Source organism: Aquila chrysaetos, chromosome 2, assembly GCF_900496995.4.
Source record: "Aquila chrysaetos chrysaetos chromosome 2, bAquChr1.4, whole genome shotgun sequence".
NCBI classification, from domain to species: domain Eukaryota; kingdom Metazoa; phylum Chordata; class Aves; order Accipitriformes; family Accipitridae; genus Aquila; species Aquila chrysaetos.
Genome location: NC_044005.1, coordinates 70,841,882 through 70,847,881, shown reverse-complemented (window position 1 = coordinate 70,847,881; position 6,000 = coordinate 70,841,882).

The window sequence follows — 6,000 nt, the reverse complement described above, 5'->3', positions numbered from 1 at the left end:
TTCCTGTGATGTGACTGAACTCACTGGTGTCATTTCCAGCTGCTGCCACCTCAGTGGAGGAGGGACCTCTGTCAGGATTTTGGCCACAGTTGTGTCCTTGCTGCCCTTGCTATCTGGGGGCTCCCATGGGCCAGGGAGCTCACTTCCCACCTGGCAGTGGTTTCTCTGCAAAGAAGGACCAGCAAATTCAGAGGGATTCTGGCAAGGGACATGGTCACCCCATCCAGGGCTCTTTGAAGGTTCGGTGTTTACCCTTGCTTGGTTAAAATACAGGGTCCACATATAGAAAAGTGTCTGCTGTCCTCACACATTTGTTTCACAGTCTGTGCTTTTTTGTGCTGACTCCTTTAGTGATTTAAACCTGCACAATGTTCTCATCATTAGATTTTTCACACGAGCCATTCTTTTTATCGATGCTAAAAGGGCATCAACTATTCTTTTAGTGTGGCCTGGCAAGCAGCCCTCTGCAGAGAAGGAAAGCAAGCTACATTTTCATAAGAGAGGATCTTTTGCTAACTCTAGCCAGGCACTCTACTTCCCACTTAAAATCTAAAACAAATTAAAGTAAATGGCTTGGTATATGTGGCAATTATTTTCTAATAATGAGTAGGTATTCTTGTTTATTATTTATGTGCATATAATTCCAGTAGCAATTAACATCTTAATGAAATCTTTATATAGAATAATTTTTTTAATGAAAACACAATTGTGAATATGATTTGCTGCTGCTAGCAAACCAAGCATAATTAGATCCAGTTTAATAACGTGCAAAACTATTAACATATGAAGAATGTACTCTGAAAACATTCCTGTGATGACACAGGATCATCAGAAGAAGCTGAACTTACTTTTCACAAGGTCCTGCAGCACAGATGAGGCTGAGATTCTGTTGCAGTTGCATCATCACGCTGATCCCTTTGGTGAGATACTCAGACATTTATTTGCAGAAAGCCTGTGCACTGTGAACCTTTATTTTCCTTTTCTTGCCAGAGGATTTTACTCCTTGAGCAAGGGATGAAACCTCTTTCAAGTTTAGATTTCAGGAAACTCAAAACTCAATGAGAAATTAAGGTCTTGTTTGGTTTGGGGATTTTGCCATATTATATCCACTGGTGACAGCCGCTGATGGGGCTTTGTCAGTGTTGTCCCCAAGTGCACACAGGCAAAGATGCTATTTGCACTGGTGGAGATTAGCCGGCCCCCAAACAGGAATAAATTGCACAAATGCAAATCACAGCTTGCTGTGCCTTGCTGACTTATGTCCCTGCCCATGGCAGGGGGAGTTGGACTAGATGATCTTTAAGGTCCCTTCCAAACCAAACCATTCTGTGATTCTGGGATTCTGTGACTTGCATAAAGGGCTTTGCCAGTGTCAATATGTTGGCTCTGCAAGTGGAGCATTTCTCCAGGGCAACTAAAGGCTAGTGGCTAGCACGTATTTGGATGCAACATATCACACCTAAAGCAGAGCAGTGGAGAGGACAGGCAGGCCATGAAACGTGCTTTGGGGTGGCTTGATGCACACACAGGCCAGGCAACTCATGGTCCACCACCTTCCCTCCCAGATTACACAGAAGCCTCTGCAAAACTTCTGATAAGCCTGTGCCCAAGATCTGAGCTTATAGCAAAGCTTTCATGACTTCTGTCCAGGTTTTTCTTTGATTTTTTTTCAATTAAATAATCATCCTGTTCTGCTCAAACTCACATTGGGCAGACCAGGAAAGGAGTGAGTTGGGGATCCTCTCTGGACGTCTTAAGAGTTTAGAGGCCATTACAGGCACTTTAGCAGGCTTTGGCCAAGGTTAAATCCAGATGGGCTTTCTCTTGCTGAGATCCATTTTGCCATGGCCTCACAATTATTTATACATCAGGACTCACATTTTCCAGTGTGGCTGTGTACAGTGGTTTTTACACACCTAATTAAGCCCAGAAATGCATGTTTAGTGTTCTAGCGATGACAGAACCACCCAATAATCTTTAGCACTTATGTACATATGAAATGGTGCATACAACATCAAAGCTGTGTACACACATTAAATAATTCATCCTTATAATAACTGCCGGAGGCAGGGGGAGAGGAATTAGCTAAATAGCTCATCCTCGTTCTTGCAGCAAGCCACTGGCAGAATCAGGGTTAAGTGCTGCGAGGCTTCGGTGCCGAGCTTTGTGCTTCATCTATTAGCTCTCACTTCTCTGCAGTGAATGTACGTAGCAGCTCATATGTTATTTGGAACATTTCCTACTCCAAGACATTCTCCTGTGGGAAGCAGCTACGAGTCCACATGAACAAAATATTCCATAAAAATAAACTAGCGATCCCCGGGTTGGAGTGGCTGGTGCTGTTGAGGAGAGGCAACACTACAGAGATTAACAATGCTGCTTGAGTTGCTCGTGACGCTAACACCGACAAATGTGTTGTGATGCTGGGAGGTCACGCACCCACCCGCTCCAGTGGTGGGCAGGGGCACCCGGGTGCAGGAGCTTCAGGGAGCATGGCGCAGAGGAGCGTTGGGTGCTGGGCAATGTAGAAAAACCCAAGACAAGATGAACGTGGCAGCCGTGTCAGTGGCTTTCTGCTCTGCCATGCTCATGACCAAAGAGTACAGCCCTACCTTGGTCACCCTCCTACTCACTGTCGTGATCAAATTCAATCAGCTGTCACCAAAAATGACATAAAAAGCGACCCCAAAATCCCTTTCAAAACATTAGGGTTTTGAGACTAGTGGGGGGCTCCCTTCCCCCTCCCTCAGCCTTCAGCCAAAGTGAGCAAATGAAGCACTACTGGAAAAATGAATTTCTCTGCAGACATCCTGTAGCTTTATGATCGAGATGCATCCTCTTGCATGATATTATTTGCACGGTTCAGTTCTGTGTCACATGCGTTGGCTTTTGTTTGTCTCTTCTCCTGAGCAGTGAGGTGTACGACACCTCTGAAAAAGCCCATCTGCAGAAGACAGCTTTCTGAGGCTGGTAGAGACGGTATCCAATGCTCTGGGAAAGAGCCAGCTCAGATGCAGTAATAATTTGATGTTTCACTGGCCGAGGACGGTAACTCTTGCTATTCTGCTGGCAATTTGCAGGGGTATGGCTCTCTACATCGTGCATTTCTGGCAGACACGGCTATTTTTCCAAGAAGCCTTTGGACTTCAGACATTATAAATGTGTTGCTGTTTTATTTTAATCTAGGTTGCCATTTGGTGTAGTTATCTTTCTGCTCAATACTAGTTTACTTGTGAAGTTTATATTGCCCCTTTGGGATGTTAGCACCAAGTACACATATTCTTTAAAAAGCCACTTTATCTTCAAAGAAAACACCCTAAAATTCCTGTACATATTCCAGAGCTTTGGACAACATACGAGAGGCTCTGGAGAGACCTAGATAACAGGGACCATGTTCTATTTAGATATGTTTGGACATTCCTTTATAGAGCACGTGGAAATATATTCCATTTTCAAATAGATTCACCCTCCTCCTGTAACATGAGTCAAGAGGAGAAAGCCCACACAGTTGTTTTGGTTACTTAGGAACTTCCATGCCTGATTAATCAGTTTCTCTCCTCTGTTTCGAGGAACCTAATTGAACTTGTCATTTTATTCCTCTGAAATGTACTCATAGATTCAAAAAATTCTGGCATTTCTAATATTTATATTCCACACTGCAGTTGCCAAATGTACCTCCCTTGGGGATAATATAGATTGGCTTCCATATTAGTGAAGATCAACCTGTACATTTTCTGGTCCTTGCCTATGGGGAATGGAGCATCTTCTCCTCTTCTGGTGCAGTTTGGCAGGAACTGAGCCCATGCCTATACCATGGGGTCTTCCGTATCAGCAGTGCACCTCCTTCTCTTGCTCCCACCATATCTTTTCCCTCCAGCATCTTCCAATTACAGTATTCCTTCCATTACCATTAAATTTAATATAATCCATCAAGTTTTCCCAGAGGGGATATCTTTCACTTTGGATTTATCTGCTAATAGACACATGGTAGCAGATGATCTCTCTCTCTCTCTTTTCTGGGAGATTATTAATTACTAATGCAATTTTATCACAGAAACCTGGCAGTGTCCAAACATAGTCTTGTATCTTCCCATTTCATTAGAATTTCTCCAGTGTAAATTACTGCCTCACAGTCCTGGTTTCTATAGGTGCTCATTGCATTCCAGTAAAATTAATAAAAAAATAGAAATAAATTATTTTATGGGTGTGTTTCTTCATCCTTAGCCCCCCATTCATCGTTTGACTCTATTCTCTTCAGTGCATTTACACACTCATTTTTCACAGGTTTATAAATGTTGCAGTGGGGGCCTTGGATCAAATTCTCAGCTATAGGCTCAGGGCTCCCATCTAGATGAATAGCTTCTTAGGTTTAAGGCCAGAAAGAAACATTAGATCATCTGTTCTTACTTCCTGTATATCACAGGCCATTACATTTCACACAATTACCCATGTATTGAACCTAATAGCTTCTTTGGCTAAAGTACATCTTCTAGAAAGGCATCCAGCCATGATTTGAAACTCTCCAGAGATAAGAATCCACAGCCTCCCTTGAAGATTTGTTCCAGTGGTTAATTACCCCCACTCTTAAAAATATATGCCTTATTTCCCATTTTAATTTGTCTGGCTTCAGCTTCCAGCCACTGGCTCTTGTTATGCATTTTTCTGCTAGTTAAAAAGCCTTTTAGTAGCTGGTATTTCCTCCCATGGAAATGCTTCACATGCTACAAGAGAGTCATCTTTCAGTCTTCTCTTTGATAAAAAAACAAATGTTATGAGCCAGGTCTCTCACAGAAAAATGTATTCTCAAGCCATTAAATCATTTCTATGGCTTTTTTGGCACCTTTTCCAATTTTCCCTCACAAGAAATGACATTCATGTGTCTGACTGTGATCTGCAGGAGGAAGCCCTGCTGCCTTCTCCTCCATCCATTTAGGATATAGTCCAGGTGCCATCAAGACATGGTCACGCATAAACACAATGCTTGGGTCCAGTCCTGGGAGGTGATAAGCTTTTTCAACCAGTTCAGCACACCCTGAAAACTCAGTCTTGTCCTTCCCAGGACAAGGAGGCTCAGGACAGTAATACTCTTTGTCCAGATATGTATGCTCCCTCCTGCCCTCCCAGCTCATCGTGAGATTGGTAAGAAGTGCCATGCTGCCATGTGTTCCCTTGGCCGAGCTGGCTGAAAAACCTGCTGCACCTGGCAGCGTGTCTCTTCAGGGGCCAGGTACGCACCAGGGGACTCTCCTGGCCTCTGCTGCTCTCCTTCTGCAACAAACCTCCTGTAATGGGGTACAAAGTGTGTGGTGATGGATGAGCAACCACACTGTGGTGTGGTAGGTGGGCTTCCTGGGCACAGTCCATCGGGGATCTGCCATGGAGAATCTCTTTTGGGTTTTTTGTGTTGTTTTGCTTCCCCAAGAACTGGCAACTTCTCTGCAAACAATGGTACTTCCAGAGAAAAGGCTTTTGAGTGATCATTCACATCTGGTACTCAGGCAAGGAACAAGGAGCTATTGAACAAGTGTACTGATGTACCTAGCCTGTCCAGGTCTAATGTTTATTTTTATTAGCGATAAGTAGCTGTGAGTGTCTCTGAATGTCTATTCTAGATAACGAAATCTTCGTTTCAAAAAACAAACAACAAATAGCTTTAAGGAAGTTTTATGCCTGAATTGGAAAGCACTGCTGGTTTTGTGGCTTGCGGACCCCAAGGAGAAGTGAGGACTGGAAGCACTTTGCATCAGGCTCAGGCTGCCTCAGTTCCATTTGTGTTCAATTAAATCCTGGCCAGCTAGCAATACCCATCATGATGGCTGCTGCTGAACCCGGCGCTGCTGCTGCAAGGGGCTAGATGTGGCTGGAGTGTAAGGCAAAGGGTGGATGACCGAGGCAGCCATCCCTTGCCCATCTATTCAGACCAGGACGAGGGTGCTGCCCCAGAGCCCCTATTTAAGTGCATATAAACCTTTATGCTCCAGAATGAAGGTACTAATGGTG